Source organism: Hyperolius riggenbachi, chromosome 8, assembly GCF_040937935.1.
Source record: "Hyperolius riggenbachi isolate aHypRig1 chromosome 8, aHypRig1.pri, whole genome shotgun sequence".
NCBI classification, from domain to species: Eukaryota; Metazoa; Chordata; class Amphibia; order Anura; family Hyperoliidae; genus Hyperolius; species Hyperolius riggenbachi.
Window position 1 is genome coordinate 45,709,856 of NC_090653.1, and position 18,526 is coordinate 45,728,381.

Here is an 18,526-nt window from a genome sequence, read left to right on the forward strand (position 1 = left end):
GCAGAAAGCAAGTTTTGACTCTTATTCCACTGAGGCAGTTGGGTCATAACTTCATAGCTATGCTGAGCGATCTCAGCCCGTGCTAAGGGAAAAGGTCACAAGGCCATGTTGTTGTTTTCTTAAGGGAGGACTCCAGCTGTTTCCTTAAAGGGAACCTGAAGTGAGGTACCTATGGGAGCTGACATTTATATCTTTTTAAATAATGCACATTGCCTGGCTGTCCTGCTGATCCTCCACCTCTAATACGTTTAGCCATAGAACCTGAATAAGCATGCAGCAGATCAGGTGTTTCTGACAAAAATCTGACAAGATTGGCTACATGCTTGTTTCGGGTGTGTGATTTAGACACTACAGATAGGGATGACCAAAGAGATGCAAATATTTCTCAGTTCATGCAGAATTATGTAAATGTGAATGCAAATATATGCAACTTGAAAATGGACCAATTAATTTAAATCTGGGTGGGACTTGATTGGTCAATTATCAAGCTGCATGTATTAGCATAAACATTTACAAAAAAAAGTAGGCGTGAAGGGAGCGTTTTTAAGGGTTAGGTGTGAGGGGGCAGATAAGGTTAGGCAGGGGGTGTTTTTAAAGGTTAGTTGTGGGGGATAGTTAAAGGGGAACTGAAGTAAGAGGTATACGGAGGCTGCCATATTTCTTTCCTTTTAACCTTCCTGGCGGTTCGGGGTAAGCCGCGCAGGAGGCTTTCTCAGGCCCTGCTGGGCCGATTTGCATAATTTTTTTTTTGGAACACGCAGCTAGCACTTTGCTAGCTCCGTGTGCACTCTGATACCCGCCTCTCCGCCCCCCTCCCCCCCCCCAGACCCCGTGCGCTGTCTGGCCAAGCAGTGCCAGGCAGTGCTGAGGGGTGGATCGGGACTCCCAATGACGTCACGGTGACGTCATCCCGCCCATCGCCATGGCGACGGGGGAAGCCCTCCAGGAAATCCCGTTCTTTGAACCGGATTTCCTGATCGGAGATCACCGGAGGCGATCAAAGCGGGCTATCATGTAGCGAGCCCTGGGCTCGCTACATGATTAAAAAAAATTTTGAAAAAAAGATGCTGCACTGCCCCCTGGCGGTTTTTAATAGACCGCCAGGAGGGTTAATCAATACCAGTTTCCTGGCAGCCCTGCTGATTCTCTGCCTCTAATACTATTACAAGCATGCAGCAGATCAGGTGTTTCAGACTTTAAAGTCAGATCTGACAAGACTAGCTGCATGCTTGTTTCTGGTGTTATTCAGATACTACTGCAGAGAAATAGACCAGCAGGGCTGCCAGGCAACTGGTATTGATAAAAAGGAAATAAATGTGCACCAGCCCATTGACTAACAAGAGCCAAGCGGTTTTCCCCCAAAAAGCATTTTAAGAACCGCTCAGAACCACTCTTAGTGTGCACCAGCCCTGAGAATAGTTTTAGAAAAATATTGGCATTATCAATATTTTACTACAATAATTTACACTTTTAAAACATAGCATATCTGTATATTATACCAATATTCTACTAGCTGGAATTGGGTACCCACATTTTCTTGCGCCCCTTTTTCATGCATGCAGCAGGACTACCGGGCAACCGGTATTGTTTAAAAGGGAATAAATATGGCAGGCTCCATTTCCCTCTCACTTCAGGTTCCCTTTAAAGTGAAGCCCCATTTTTTAATGTTTTGGATTAAGTGGGAAACCGATAGAATCGCAGATTTTTGGTGTTGTCTGTGCCCGTGCTGGGGGGAGTTCACATGTATTACTGCATGGAAGAGCTTGTCGGGAATTGTATCTTTCTGGCAGAGGTATCAACTATATAAACTACAAATGCATCATTTCTCTCAAACCCCACAGCTCTAAGCTAACGTTAACTCCCCCTCCCACACAGTGCCTAATGCTAGGTACACACCATACAATTTTCTGGCCCATTTACCTGCCAGATCTATTATTTTCGACATGTCTGAATTTACAATCGATTTTTCGATCGATTTTCGTTAAAGAGCCACTGAAGCGAAAAAAAAATTATGATATTATGATTTGTATGTGTAGTACAGCTAAGAAATAAAACATTAAGATCAGATACATCAGTCTAATTGTTTCCAGTACAGGAAGAGTTGAGAAACTCCAGTTGTTATCTCTATGCAAACAAGCCATTAAGCTCTCCGACTAAGTTAGTCGTGGAGAGGGCTGTTATCTGACTTTTATTATCTCAACTGTAAGTGAACTGTTTACTTTTTCTCTGCTAGAGGAAAGGTCATTACTTCACAGACTGCTCTGAAAGAATCATTTTGAATGCTGAGTGTTGTGTAATCTGCACATATTATAGAATGATGCAATGTTAGAAAAAACACTATATACCTGAAAATAAAAGTATGAGAATATTTTCTTTGCTGCTAATCTTCTAGAAATTATTCATAGTACACAACCAATTCATTATATCATATATTTTTTTTTCGCTTCAGTGTCTCTTTAAGTTCTATGAAAAACAATAAACCCGGAAAAAACAAAATTCAGATTGGGTATGTTGGAAATAATCGATCTGGCAGGTAAATCTGCCAGAAAATTGTATGGTGTGTACCTAGCACAGTGATCTGCAAACTTGGCTCTCCGGCTGTTAAGGAACTACAAGTCCCACAATGCATTTGCCTTTATAAATCATGACTGTGGCTGTCAGACTCCCACAATGCATTGGGGGACTTGTAGTTCCTTAACAGCTGGATAGCCAAGTTTGCAGATCACTGATAGCATTACACTTTGTTCCCCTGTTCTTCCAAGATGGCTACACCTGATGGGAGATCCTTTCCCTGAAACTACAATCCCAATTAAAAGAAAAAAAAAAAAAAAAACAAGATGGCTAGGTGCAAGTTAACTATATTGTTGATACATTATACATATCAGTGCTCATTGTTTAATACACAAAGTACCGTTAATTGCAATTGCACTTCCTTGTATTTTCCACTACCTTGACTCTTCTGTCGTGTGCATGGCGCAATTGTAGTGCGTTTGCAGCGGGAGAAGCATTAATTGTGGAAAACTGTGATTGCAGTGATAGGCATTAAAGGGGAACAGGAGGGGGTTTCCACTGATAGCAGTGACAGGTAGCAGTGAATGACAGCACAGGATGGGGAGCACAGTGTGGCAGTGACAGGTAGCACAGGAGGGCGTGTAGGGTTAGCAGTGACATACAGTTCAGAAGCATAGGGCGGGAGTGTGTCAAGGTAGCAGTATAGCAAGGAATGGGGTCTGTTCAGGTAGCAGTACAGTAGCGGGTGGGGTCTGTTCAGGTAGCAGTACAGTAGAGGTTGGGGTCTGTTCAGGTAGCAGTACAGTAGAGGGTGGGGTCTGTTCAGGTAGCAGTACAGTAGAGGGTGGGGTCTGTTCAGGTAGCAGTACAGTAGAGAGTGGGTCTGTCCAGGTAGCAGTACAGTAGTGGTCTGTCTAGGTAGCAGTACGGTAGAGGGTGGGGTCTGTTCAGGTAGCAGTACAGTAGAGGGTGGGGTCTGTCCAGGTAACAGCCATCAAGTAACAGTACAGCAGGCAGCAGTGGTCTCTAGCAGGACTGGGGGTCTGACCAGGTAGCAGCACAGCAGGGAGCAGTGGTCTATCTAGCACAGGCTGGGGGGGGGGGGGGGTCTGGCCAGGTAGCAGCACAGCAGGCAGCGGTGGTCTCTCTAGCACAGGCTGGGGGGGTCTGGCCAGGTAGCAGCACAGCAGGCAGCGGTGGTCTCTCTAGCACAGGCTGCGGGGGGGGGGGGGGGGGGTCTGGCCAGGTAGCAGCACAGCAGGGAGCGGTGGTCTCTCTAGCACAGGCTGGGGGTCTGGCCGGGTAACAGCATGGCAAGAAGCGGTGGTCTCTCAAGTAGGGCTGGGGGTCTGGCCAGGTAACAGCGCAGCAGAGAGCGATGATCTCTAGCACAGGCTGGAGGTCTGGCCAGGTAACAGAGCAGCATTGGTCTCTCTAGCACATGCTGGGGGTCTGGCCAGGTAACAGAGCAGCAGGTAGCAGTGGTCTCTCTAGCACAGGCTGGGGGTCTGGCCAGGTAACAGCGCAGCAGGGAGCGGTGGTCTCTCTAGCACAGACTGGGGGTCTGGCCAGGTAGCAGCACAGCAGGGATCGGTGGTCTCTCTAGCACAGGCACAGCAGGGAGCGGTGGTCTCTCCAGCACAGGCCAGGGGTCTGGCCAGGTAACAGCACAGCAGGGAGCGGTGGTCTCTCCAGCACAGGCTGGAATCTGGCCAGGTAACAGCACAGCAGGGAGCGGTGGTCTCTCTAGCACAGGCATAGCAGGGAGCGGTGGCCGCTCTAACACAGGCTGGGGGTCTGGCCAGGTAACAGCGCAGCAGGGAGCGGTGGTCTCTCTAGCACAGACTGGGGGTCTGGCCAGGTAACAGCACAGCAGGGAGCGGTGGTCTCTCCAGCACAGGCTGGGGGTCTGGCTAGGTAACAGCCGTCAGGTAGCAGCACAGCAGGTAGCGGTGGTCTCAAGCACAGGCTGGGGGTCTGGCCAGGTAACAGCCATCAGGTAGCAGCACAGCAGGCAGCGGTGGTCTCTCTAGCACAGGCACAGCAGGGAGCGGTGGTCTCTCTAGCACAGGCACAGTAGGGAGCGGTGGTCTCTCTAGCACAGGCTGGGGGTCTGACCAGGTAACAGTGCAGCAGGGAGCGGTGGTCTCTCTAGAACAGGCACAGCAGGGAGCGGTGGTCTCTCTAGCACAGGCTGAGGGTCTGGCCAGGTAACAGCACAGCAGGTAGCGGTGGTCTCTAGCACAGGCTGGGGGTCTGGCCAGGTAACAGCGCAGCAGGAAGCGGTGGTCTCTCTAACACAGGCTGGGGGTCTGACCAGGTAACAGTGCAGCAGGGAGCGGTGGTCTCTCTAGAACAGGCACAGCAGGGAGCGGTGGTCTCTCTAGCACAGGCTGAGGGTCTGGCCAGGTAACAGCACAGCAGGTAGCGGTGGTCTCTAGCACAGGCTGGGGGTCTGACCAGGTAACAGCGCAGCAGGAAGCGGTGGTCTCTCTAACACAGGCTGGGGGTCTGACCAGGTAACAGTGCAGCAGGGAGCGGTGGTCTCTCTAGAACAGGCACAGCAGGGAGCGGTGGTCTCTCTAGCACAGGCTGGGGGTCTGGCCAGGTAACAGCCATCAGGTAGCAGCACAGCAGGCAGCGGTGGTCTCTCTAGCACAGGCACAGCAGGGAGCGGTGGTCTCTCTAGCACAGGCTGGGGGTCTGACCAGGTAACAGTGCAGCAGGGAGCGGTGGTCTCTCCAGCACAGGCACAGCAGGGAGTGGTGGTCTCTCTTGCATAGGCGGGGGGTCTGGCCAGGTAACAGCGCAGCAGGAAGCGGTGGTTTCACTAACACAGGCTGAGGGTCTGGCCAGGTAACAGCACAGCAGGGAGCGGTGGTCTCTCTAGAACAGGCACAGCAGGGAGCGGTGGTCTCTCTTGCATAGGCGGGGGGTCTGGCCAGGTAACAGCACAGCAGGGAGCGGTGGTCTCTCTAGCACAGGCTGGCTGGGGGTCTGGCCAGGTAGCAGCACAGCAGGGAGTGGTGGTCTTTAGCACAGGCTGGGGGTCTGGCCAGGTAGCAGCACAGCAGGGAGTGGTGGTCTTTAGCACAGGCTGGGGGTCTGGCCAGGTAGCAGCACAGCAGGGAGCGGTGGTCTCTCTAGCACAGGCACAGCAGGGAGCGGTGGTCTCTCTAGCACAGGCTGGGGGTCTGGCCAAGTAACAGCACAGCAGGGAGCGGTGGTCTCTCTAGCACAGGCTGGGGGTCTGGCCAGGTAACAGTGCAGCAGAGAGTGGTGGTCTCTCTAGCACAGGCTGGGGGTCTGGCCAGGTAACAGCGCAGCAGAGAGCGGTGGTCTCTCTAGAACAGGCACAGCAGGGAGCGGTGGTCTCTCTTGCACAGGCTGGGGGTCTGGCCAGGTAGCAGAACAGCAGGGGGTGGGGATCTCTAGCACAGGCTGGGGGTCTGGCCAGGTAGCAGCACAGCAGGGAGCGGTGGTCTCTAGGACAGGCTGGCCAGGTAGCAGCACAACAGGGAGTAGGGGTCTCTAGTACAGGCTGGGGGTCTGGCCAGGTAGCAGCACAGCAGGCAGCGGGGGTCTGGCCAGGTAGCAGCACAGCAGGGAGTGATGGTCTCTAGCACAGGCTGGGGGTCTGGCCAGGTAGCAGCACAGCAGGGAGTGATGGTCTCTAGCACAGGCTGGGGGTCTGGCCAGGTAGCAGCACAGCAGGTAGCAGTGGTCTTTAGCACAGGCTGGGGGTCTGGCCAGGTAGCAGCCGTCAGGCAGCTGCACGGGTTGAGCTGGGAGGAGAGGGAGGCAGAGGGCGAGCTGAGGGCGGAGAGATGGAGGCACGTCACGGGGTGGGCGGGGACAGGAGACACACACAGACACTGCAGTGACAGAGCACAGGGAGACTCCCAGACACTGCAGGGGAACCACAGGAGCTGACAATCTACCCAGCAAGGTAAGTGCGGGGCTGCTGGGAGGCGCAGTGCTGGTGGTGCGGGGAGGCTGGGGAGTGTCCCGGGGAGCGCCGCACATGTGAGTCCCATGCCTGCGGTGTGCTCATCCCCTGCCCTGATCCCTGCCTGCCAGTCCCGAGCTGCCTCCATCCCCAGCCCTTCCTCCCAGGGGGACCTCACTGCAAGAGCCAAGCACTGCTATTGCTTTACTGGACGCCTCCTGCCCTGCAGCCCCCCTGTCTTCCCTATCACTAATTCACTAATAGTGTTGTGTCATCTGCAGGACTGCACCCTAAGCTGCTCCTCAAACTACCAATACTGCACAGCATTTGTATGGTAGTCTGTCGGGTATGCTAAAATGTTGGCACACCCCCACACTGTTTATCCTGCACCCCAAACTGCCAATATTGAAACTCACACTGCTACTCCTGTGCCCCAAACTACCAATACTGCTCATCCTACACCCCAAACTGCCAATACTGACACACACTGCTACTCCTGTACCCCAAACTGTCTATACTGCCCCTACACAGCTCATCCTGTAACCCAAACTACCAATACTGCCCCCACACTGCTTCATCTGCACCACAAACTGCCAATACTGACACTCACACTTCTGTTACTGCACCCCAAACTATACTGCCCCCACACCACTTCTGCACCCCAAACTACCACTACTGTCCCCCACTCTGCTGCTCCTGTACCCCAAGCTGCCAATGCTGCTACTCCTGTATGCCAAACTGCCAATACTGCCCACCACACTGCTTCCACTGCACCCCAACCTGCCAGTACTGCCCACCACACATATTTCTCCTGCACCCCAAATTGTCCGCCACTTTTGCACCCCATGCTGCTTATCCTACACTCCTAACTGCCTCTTCCGAACCCCAGATTGCCCCCCACACTGCTCCTTCCTGTGGCATGCACTGCTCCTTCTGCACCCCACAATCTTTGGGGCAATTTTTTTTTTTTTTTGCTCTACAAGAAGTGGAATTCACCTGGCTGAACTGGAACTTTGCATGGGGCTCATCAGATCCCAAAAGGATGGTGATTCATTACCTGACAGCTGATTTATCACGCAAACGGGTACTCCTCTTCCGAATTCATTTAACCCTTTGCTGACAGCTGGTTCTTCGCACATGAGCCACTATAAGCCCCCCACCCCCCAATTCCTCCCACTTCCCATACTGCACCCCACTCTGTTGTCTATACCCCCCCCCCCAAACTGCTATTCCTACACCCTCAATTCTGAAAATACCCTCCCTCCCCCAACAGTTATTTGTGCTGTCATTACTGCACCCACAGTATCTTCCCTCTACCCCACTCTGCCATTACTCCTCCCTCCCCCCCACTACCTTTTCAGCACCCCACTCTGCCATTACTGCCCCCCCCCCACACCATCTTTCCAGCACCCCACACTGCCATTGTTGTACCCACACTATGCCCTCTGTAACCTTTTATAGCTGTACAGTATTTTACTATGCTGTCTTTGCGCTAGTTACCCTTATACATCTATAGCACAATATATCTGCTCCCCGCTCCTGTACATTCTTCACTATACAGATAGCAGTGCATCTTCACCACTGACCCAACACAACAGTTTGCTGTATACCGTCTCCTCTGCACTAGTATAATGTGCTGTACCTGTAGCTAGTATACCATGACTAATAAGTCATTCCATCATTAGTCTTCATTTTCTGCTCCAGTGTGCTATTCCTGTACAAACTATGTACTATTCTAATACCAGCTGACCTGACACAGTACTGTATAAGCTCTTGTATCCATACTTTTACTACTGTGCTACCCTACATCTGTGTACTGTGCCACCCCTGTACTAATGGCTCCACTACATCTGTGTACTGTGCCTCCCCTGTACTAATTGCTCCACTACATCTGTGTACTGTGCTACCCCTGTACTATTTGCTCCACTACATCTGTGTACTGTGCTACCCCTGTATTATTTGCTCCACTACATCTGTGTACTGTGCTACCCCTGTACTAACTGCTCCACTACATCTGTGTACTGTGCTACTCCTGTACTAACTGCTCCACTACATCTGTGTACTGTGCTACTCCTGTACTAATTGCTCCACTACATCTGTGTACTGTGCTACTCCTGTACTAATTGCTCCACTACATCTGTGTACTGTGCTACCCCTGTACTAATTGCTCCACTACATCTGTGTACTGTGCTACCCCTGTACTATTTGCTCCACTACATCTGTGTACTGTGCTGCCCCTGTACTAATTGCTCCACTACATCTGTGTACTGTGCTACTCCTGTACTAATTGCTCCACTACATCTGTGTACTGTGCTACCCCTGTACTAATTGCTCCACTACATCTGTGTACTGTGCCTCTCCTGTACTAATTGCTCCACTACATCTGTGTACTGTGCTGCCCCTGTACTAATGGCTCCACTACATCTGTGTACTGTGCTACCCCTGTACTAACTGCTCCACTACATCTGTGTACTGTGCCTCCCCTGTACTACTTGCTCCACTACATCTGTGTACTGTGCTACCCCTGTACTAACTGCTCCACTACATCTGTGTACTGTGCTACCCCTGTACTAACTGCTCCACTACATCTGTGTACTGTGCCACCCCTGTACTAATTGCTCCACTACATCTGTGTACTGTGCCACCCCTGTACTAACTGCTCCACTACATCTGTGTACTGTGCCACCCCTGTACTAACTGCTCCACTACCTCTGTGTACTGTTCTACTCCTGTACTAACTGCTCCACTACCTCTGTGTACTGTGCTACTCCTGTACTAACTGCTCCACTACATCTGTGTACTGTGCTACCCCTGTACTAATTGCTCCACTACATCTGTGTACTGTGCTACCCCTGTACTAACTGCTCCACTACATCTGTGTACTGTGCCACCCCTGTACTAACTGCTCCACTACATCTGTGTACTGTGCCACCCCTGTACTAACTGCTCCACTACATCTGTGTACTGTGCTACCCCTGTACTAACTGCTCCACTACATCTGTGTACTGTGCCACCCCTGTACTAACTGCTCCACTACATCTGTGTACTGTGCCACCCCTGTACTAACTGCTCCACTACATCTGTGTACTGTGCTACCCCTGTACTAACTGCTCCACTACATCTGTGTACTGTGCCACCCCTGTACTAATGGCTCCACTACATCTGTGTACTGTGCTACCCCTGTACTAACTGCTCCACTACCTCTGTGTACTGTGCTACCCCTGTACTAACTGCTCCACTACATCTGTGTACTGTGCCACCCCTGTACTAATGGCTCCACTACATCTGTGTACTGTGCTACCCCTGTACTAACTGCTCCACTACCTCTGTGTACTGTTCTACTCCTGTACTATTGCTCTGCTACATCTGGGTTCTGTGCTTGATAGATGTAGTGGAGCCATTAGTACAGGGGTACTAATTGCTCCACTACATCTATGTGCTCCAGTTCTTGACTTTGGTGCTTTTTCAGTACATTCAGCCTTCAATGTTCCAGTGTGGTATTGTACTGCTCTATATACCCCAGACACTGGAAAAGTCTCTAACTGGAAACTGGAGTACCTGGAGGAAACCCACACAGACACGGGGAGAACATACAAACTCCTTGCAGATAGTGCCCTGGCTGGGATTCGAGGACCCAGCACTGCAAGGCGAGTACGTTTAGGACCTGAGCCCACTACTGCGTTTTTTAAAAGCGCATACGTTTTTCAAACACTTCTGAAACGCATTTGATGTGTTTAAACGCATTTTAACACATTAAAACGCCTGAAAACGCATTTCAAAAATGCTAGAAAAAAAAGCATGCGTTTTTTATGCGTTTTCAAAAACGCAGCAGTGGGCTCGGGCCCTAACCTTTATGCCACTGTGCTGCCCATATTAGCATATTCCTGTGTTTTTCTGTGCAGACCCCATTCACTGCTCCATCAGCAACATACTGTATAGGCCTCATCACTGACAATAATAGTATTGGGCATAGATGTCTATTGACATGGTATACAGTGGCATGCTACATTGGTGAGCTGAATAGCAGATCATGCATTGGCCTCACACAGTATTCTATATACATATACCTTCTGTGTCTATACCAGGCATGGGCAAACTTGGCCCTCCAGCTGTTAAGGAACTACAAGTCCCACAATGCATTTGCCTTTGAGTCATGACTGTGGCTGTCAGACTCCTGCAATGCATTGTGGGACTTGTAGTTCCTTAACAGCTGGAGGGCCACGTTTGCCCATGCTTGATCTATACAGAGTTTATGCTGTGAACACACAATGCAACTTCCAGTCCAATCGACGGGAATCAGACGATTATTTCTGACCTGTCTAATCTCTTTCTGCTCGATAAAGGGATCAATTTTGCGAAGTTATCATGGGAAAACCTATCCCTTCCTCGATTGGGTGCAGTTTGGACATGTTCGCTCGGTTCCTGTCACATGACCTGTCGATCGTATTGGAAATTGCATTGGGCTTTGCCAGCATTACATACAGGGCTAGTCACACTCCAGGTAACCCAATTACACATAATAGGAAATCACTACATATCCATTTAAAGGACAAGCGAGAGGGATATGGAAGCTGCCATAGTTATTTCCTTTTAAGCAATACCAGTTGCCTGGCTATCCTGCTGATCCTCTGCCTCTAATACTTTTAGCCATAGACCCTGAACAAGCATACAGCAGATCAGGAGTTTTTGTCAGATCTGACTAGATTAGCTGCATGCTTGTTTCCGGTGTTGTTCAGACACTACTGCAGCCAAATAGATCAGCACCACAGCCAGGCAACTGGTATTGTTTAACAGGAAATACATATGGCAGCCTCCATATTCTTCCCACTGCAGTTGCCCTTTTAATTCTATTATATTATAGCCCTTTCTGCTATTCCTGTACAAACAACATTTGCTATTCCAACAGGTCACCTTCCCCCTTCCCCCAAAAGTCTTGTACAGATCTCTGTCTAATCAGTCCTTATATACAGTGCTATTCATATACTGTACGTGTTTCATATACTCATAACTGTACAGCAGTGGTCCTCAAACTAAGGCCCGCGGGCCGAATGCGGCCCCCTGAGGCCTTTTTACCGGCCCCCACAAACAAAATGTATTTACTTTATAGATGCGGTCAGCTACATCTTTAAATATTGGTGGTCTGCATGTAGAATAGCAGTGCTGGCACCACCCATCCACATGGAAGCCAGAAAGCAGTCATTCGCTGGTTTCCAATCAAACTCCACATCAGGTGACACTGCTGTCCAATGCAGGTTGTCACCTGGGTAGGCTTCACTGTCTGGCCTGCAAGGACTTCTACATCATTTTATGTATACTCCGGCCTCCCAGCAGTCTAAAGTATGTTAACCCGGCCCTCGACCCAAAAAGTTTTGGGACCCCTGCTGTACAGCTACCAATATTAGAGGAAACCAAAGCTAAGGGATTATACAAGATTTATATATACCTGGGGCTTCCTCCAGCCCCATCTGCTCCGATCGCTCCCACGCCGCCGTCCTCAGTCGTCTGTAGTGCCGGTACCGAGTCTGGTAACTTCAGCCAGTTGCGGCCAGTCAGTGCAAGCGAAGGGAGTCCCCTACGTATCTCTCCGGGAGCCGCAGGTGAGATACGTAGAGAGCGCACGTCTCTTGCGCAGACTGGCCGCAACTGGCTGAAGATACGGGACTCGGTGCCGAAGAGGGAGAAGACTGAGGACGGCCGCGTGAGAGACGATCCGTGCAGATGGGGCTGGAGGAAGCCTCAGGTATGTATACATCTTTTATAATCCCTTAGCTCTGCTACACTTTTTAAGCTACACAAAATCAGTTTAGAACTTTGACTTTGGCTCAATTCTTTATTGTAATTTTGCATCTTAACACAGAAGGTATTTACGAAAATGTAGCTGTAAATGAGCAACTGTGCTCCCTTACAGCCGGGCTATCACAAATACCTTCTGTTTTAAGAAGGCAAAATTACAATTAGAATTGCTTTTCGATAGAGGGCTTTTTGATCTCTTTAAAGTGGACCTGAACTCTTGCACAGGGCAGAAGGAAAATATAGAGAAATGCACCCTGTATGTATTTATTGAGTTTAGCCTGTCTGATTCCCCCTCATCTGTGACTAATCGCAAGTGTAATTTGATCTCCCAGCTGTCAGCTCAGGAATCTCTGGAGCCTCAGCAGAGCAGCTAATTTGTAAACACAGGATGTTAACCCTATGTCTGCTTCCATGAAAGCAGGAAGTAGACACACTGCAGATTTATTGCAGGATTTGTTACAGCTGTAACAAAAATGTTGTTCTTTAAAGGTCATTATGCTGTTGCTTTATGTTTTAGAGCAGAGAGGAAGTTCTGAGGTCAGGTCGGCTTTAAAGAACAACTGAAATGAGAAAGATATGGAGGCTGCCATATTTAATTCCATTTAAGCAATACCAGTTGCCTGGTTATCCTGCTGATCCTCTGCCTCTAATACTTTAGCCATAGCCCCTGAGAAAGCATATGAAGGGATCAGGTGTTTTTGACATGATTGTCAGATCTTACAAGACTCGCTGCATGCTTGTTTCTGGTGTTATTCAGACACTACTGCAGCCAAATAGATCTGCAGGGCTGCCAGGCAACTGGTATTGTTTAAGAGGAAATAAATATGGCAGCCTCCATATTCATCTCACTTCAGTTGTCCTTTAAACTAGGCATACACTATTAGATCGATTTTCCTGGCTTAATATCGATTGTTCACCTCCTTGCATCACGTATTTAGGGTCAGATTTCCGTTGCAATCTGATTAAAAATTGTTTAGATCTTCACCTTCGCTAGGTCTTCACCAATCAAACGTTCAATCAGGGACATTTCAATTGTTTCTCAAATTAATCTTACATATCACTCTAGCTCAGGGGTGTCAAACTTAAATACAAAGTGGGCCAAAATTGAACACTGGGACCAATTCGCGGGGCAACCTCAGTGTCTACTGGCCACTTTCCTCCCTTGTAAAGATCCCTGGTGTATATTGGCTCCCTTCCAACCCCTATACAGTTCCCCAGTGTCTAGCCGTCCGCCTTCCTCCCCTGTACAGTTCCCTGGTGTCTAGTGGCCACCGCCCTCCCCTATACAGTTTCCTGGTGTCTAGTGGCCACCACCCTCCCCTATACAGTTCCCTGGTGTCTAGTGGCCACCACCCTCCCCTATACAGTTCCCTGGTGTCTAGTGGCCACCACCCTCCCCTATACAGTTCCCTGGTGTCTAGTGGCCACCACCCTCCCCTATACAGTTCCCTGGTGTCTATTGGCCACCACCCTCCCCTATACAGTTCCCTGGTGTCTAGTGGCCACCACCCTCCCCTATACAGTTCCCTGGTGTCTAGTGGCCACCACCCTCCCCTATACAGTTCCCTGGTGTCTAGTGGCCACCGCCCTCCCCTATACAGTTCCCTGGTGTCTAGTGGCCCCCACCCTCCCCTATACAGTTCCCTGGTGTCTAGTGGCCCCCACCCTCCCCTATACAGTTCCCTGGTGTCTAGTGGCCACCGCCCTCCCCTATACAGTTCCCTGGTGTCTAGTGGCCACCGCCCTCCCCTATACAGTTCCCTGGTGTCTAGTGGCCACCGCCCTCCCCTATACAGTTCCCTGGTGTCTAGTGGCCACCGCCCTCCCCTATACAGTTCCCTGGTGTCTAGTGGCCCCCACCCTCCCCTATACAGTTCCCTAGTGTTTAGTGCTTTCCCTCTCCCTCCCCCATATGGCTTCCCTGGTGTTCTAGGGCTTCAGCTCCAATATAGCTTCCCTGGTGGTCTAGAGTGGGCCAAACATAATGCAAAGTGGGGAAACCACAGGGGGCCAAATTTAATAGCTCCGAGGGCCAGATTTGGCCCATGGGCCGGAGTTTGACATGTCTGCTCTAGCTTCAGTTGTCCTTTTAATGGGCACCTTTAGATGTACACAGCCCTTAGAGACGATTCTAGTCCAGTGAAGGTGCATACACGCTAGGGCTGCACGATTTTAGGGGAAAATCGAAATTGCGATTTTTCTCTCAGAAATCGCAATTTCGATTTTCCCCCGATTTTTTTCAAATCCTGCTTTTTGCACTTGAGGGGGGGGGTTGTTCACGGACCGCAATGCCCGGTCCGCTGTCTGTAACTTGCTTCTGGCCCCGCTGGTGCGCTGATTGACCAGAAGCAGTGAATATGCATAAATGTTAATGAGCGGGCTGGGGGGGCGGATCCACTTGAGCGAGCGGCGGGCACATGCAGCATTACTAATCACTGGCTAGCGATGGAATGACGGCAGCGGTAGGCGGAGCTGTATGCTCTGTACAGCTCCGCCTACCGCTGCCATCATTCCATCGCTAGCCATTGATTAGTAATGCTGTATGTGCCCGGCCGCTCTCTCGAGTGGATCCGCCCCCCGCTCATTAACACTTATGCATATTCACTGCTTCTGGCCAATCCGCGCACAGCGGGGCCAGAAGCAGTGATCCTCAACACTAGCGGCTTAACTAACAACATTAAGCTCGACTGAGATTTTCAGCTTGTGCTGCAAGGAGGGCACGTCTGAGTCAAGCGCTAGTACCAGTCTGGTACTATCTGCGCTTGACTCAGACGTGCCCTCCTTGCAGCACAAGCTGAAAATCTCAGTCGAGCTTAATGTTGTTAGTTAAGCCGCTAGTGTTGAGGATCACTGCTTCTGGCCCCGCTGTGCGCGGATTGGCCAGAAGCAGTGAATATGCATAAGTGTTAATGAGCGGGGGGCGGATCCACTCGAGAGAGCGGCCGGGCACATACAGCATTACTAATCACTGGCTAGCGATGGAATGATGGCAGCGGTAGGCGGAGCTGTACAGAGCATACAGCTCCGCCTACCGCTGCCGTCATTCCATCGCTATCCAGTGATTAGTAATGCTGCATGTGCCCGCGCTCGCTCGAGTGGATCCGCCCCCCCCGCCCGCTCATTAACACTTATGCATATTCACTGCTTCTGGCCAATCAGCGCACAGCGGGGCCAGAAGCAAGTTAGACAGCGGACCGAAAAACCGAAGGCACTGACGATCAGCAGATCGTCTTGCCTCGAACCGCGGTTTCGGTTTTGAACTGAAAAACCGTGCAGCCCTAATACACGCCTCCAACAAATGCTCCACGTCATGACCGACCCCACGACAAACAGTTCACGCGACTTGTATTTCCTGTGCACCAACCAACTAAACGACATCTCATTTACATACTGCGCGCACAAGTGAAACGACGGGCAGCACCACATGGTTGCCTTCAAACTAGATACGTCGTTCGAACGACATTGTACACATGTAGCCAACTGCACAATATCAGCACAACAGTCATCTGATTTGATCCGCCGGGTAACTCTCTTGCCATGCAGCGCTGGATCCCTGGTTCGAATCAGAGCCAGGGCACTATCTGCATGGACTTTGTATGTTCTCCCTGTGTCTGTGTGGGTTTCCTTCGGGAACTCTGGTTTCCTCCCACATGCCAAAAACATACAGATAATTTATTTGGCTCCCCCCCAATTTGGCCCTAGACTACGATACATACACTACAAGATACATACATAGACATATGACTATGGTAGGGATTAGATTGTGAGCCCCTCTGAGGGGACAGTTGGTGACTAGACAGTATACTCTGAACAGCGCTGAAGGTGTCAGTGCACACCAAAAAGAGATAGCGTAATCGCAAACGCTCAGCGCTTTTTGAAGTGATTTTTCGAAGCGATTCTAGGCATGTACCTTGTGATTTTCTAATCATGCCTAGCGATTTTTGGAGTGTGTTGGTGTAGTTTGTTTTTAGTTACAGTACAGCTGTAACTGAACAGCTGTAACATAAACGCCTGGAAAATCGCTCTGTTCTAGCGCTTTTCAGAGCGATTTTTCCACTTTCCTATTCTTAGGGCGTTTGCGACTGCTTAATCGCAAAACCGCAAACCGCTAGTGATTTTAAAATTGCTACGGTTTGCTTTTTAACATAGGAATCGCGGTAGGTAATTTCCACTACCGCGATTCGTTTTTTACTTGATCGCGATCGCGCCGCGGAGCGACTTTTGCCACGATTTTGCTATGCAGTGCATAGCATAGCAAAATTGCGGCCGCAAACGTCGGGAAATCGCCGGTAAATTTTTAGCTTTTTCGATTCAGCAATCGCTAGCGTTCAGCGTGAACGCTAGCGATTGCTAGTGGAAAAGGTCCCTTAACATTGAGGCTGAATCGCCTCAGAAATCAGCAAAAATGCTGCAGGACCCGCGTTTGTGTTTGAAAAAAAAAAAGCTCATCGCTCTGGTATCCCATTCACATACATTAGCCAAGCGCTTTTCAAAGCGATGGCGTTTTTAAAAGCACTGAGAAGCGCTCTTGGTGTGCACCAGCCCAACAGGTATGCATCTGGCCACAGAGTCCTATACACCTGTAGCCTGCACTGTTTCCTGCATTGGTTGCCCCAACACACTGATGATTATGTGACTGCATCACTAATTCCTGATCCCTCTGTTATTACCGCTATACATTCCATTCACCATCCCAGCAGAAACTCCTACATCTCTCTACCCCAGCCACAAGCCCATATAGATCTATACCATGCTGTTATACTCTGCTGTTGCTTCTTTGAGTCCTATGGGAGAAAAGCGCTATAGACCTGTTATTGTTACTAGTCACCTCTATATACTCATTGAGATCATTCTGACATCTTTACACTCTCCTGTCGATACACACGTTTAGTATTGATGCTTATGGACATTACTGCTGATACTGTGCATGCATTGGAGAACCTTTCACCTATAGAGAACGCTTGTATATTCTGTTCTCCCTGCTCTCATTAGTCATGACATCCCTGTACTGCCTTTTCCTATGTCACCGGTATTCCGGCACATCCTGTGTCTCACCCCTGACCACATACAGCATAATAACCTTATATATCCATACGTTTTACTCTCATAGCAGCTCTGCACCGCCGCAATCAGAGCGTGGGCAATTACATCTCATTAGATCTGCAGTCTGCTAGCCTTTGTCCTCTAAGTCACCTACAACTAGGAAACGGCCAATCACAGCTGCTGCGTTATGCTTAAAATCCCATCAGTTATGTGACGCTAATGCGTTTTATTGCTATCCCCACCGCGCTCCTGAACCCCTCCCTCCCCTCCTTTCTCCAGATACCAAAAGGGCTTGTGTGTTTGTCGCTGTGTCTATAGGTCCCCTCGCAGACACAGAGACGTCACGCTTCTCGTTTGCAGACGTAACGATGTTTGCGAGATCTTTTCTTGAAAATCTGTCTTCCTGGAGGTTCTGTTTCATTGTAAACAAACAAACTATTTTAGGCTGGAGATTTTTTTTCTCGTTTCTTGCGACAACAGATCTGCTTCTTGCTTGACTATAAGTGAATTATAGTGTCTGTCGTATTTATAGAGAGGGGTACGCTTTCTGGCCAGCAGGTCGTTTTTGCACGTGTATTGATTGATGAGTAATCTGGTTGTTTTGTCGTTATGACGTTCTGTTTAGTTCATCGTGCGCCGCTCTAAGGAGATACAGCAATCCGTATGTTTTTCTCACAGCAGGGGCTGCTGGGGAAAATTGGCTGTAAAGAACACCTGAAGTGAGAGGGATATGGAGGTTGCCATATTTATTTTTTTTCTTTTAAACCATACCAGTTGCCTGGCAGCTGTGCTGGTCTATTTGGCTGCAGTAGTGCCTGAATAACACCAGAAACAAGCATGCAGCTTATCTTGTCAGATCTGACAATGTCAGAAACACCTGATCTGCTGCATGCTTGTTCAGGGTCTATGGCTGAGAGTATTAGAGACAGAGGATCAGCAGGACAAGAGGTAGAGGATCAGCAGCACAGCACAGCAAGGCAACTGATATTTCTTAAAGGAGAACTGTAGTGAGAGGTATATGGAGGCTGCCATATTCATTTCCTTTTAAGCAATACCAGTTGCCTGGCAGACCTGCTGAGCTATTTGCCTGCAGTAGTGTGAATCACACCAGAAACAAGCATGTAGCTAATCTTGTCAGATCTGACAAAAATGTCAGAAATACCCGACATGCTGCATGCTTGTTCAGGGTCTATGGCTGAAAGTATTGGAGGCAGAGGATCTGCAGGTTAG

The 18,526-nt window shown here is 49.7% G+C and overlaps 1 pseudogene; it reads left to right on the forward strand.

The window, feature by feature from the left end:
• Positions 1–6,366: 6,366 nt before the first annotated feature.
• The window catches only part of LOC137528785 (regulator of G-protein signaling 3-like), a 148,539-nt pseudogene continuing 136,379 nt past the window's right edge, over positions 6,367–18,526 (forward strand).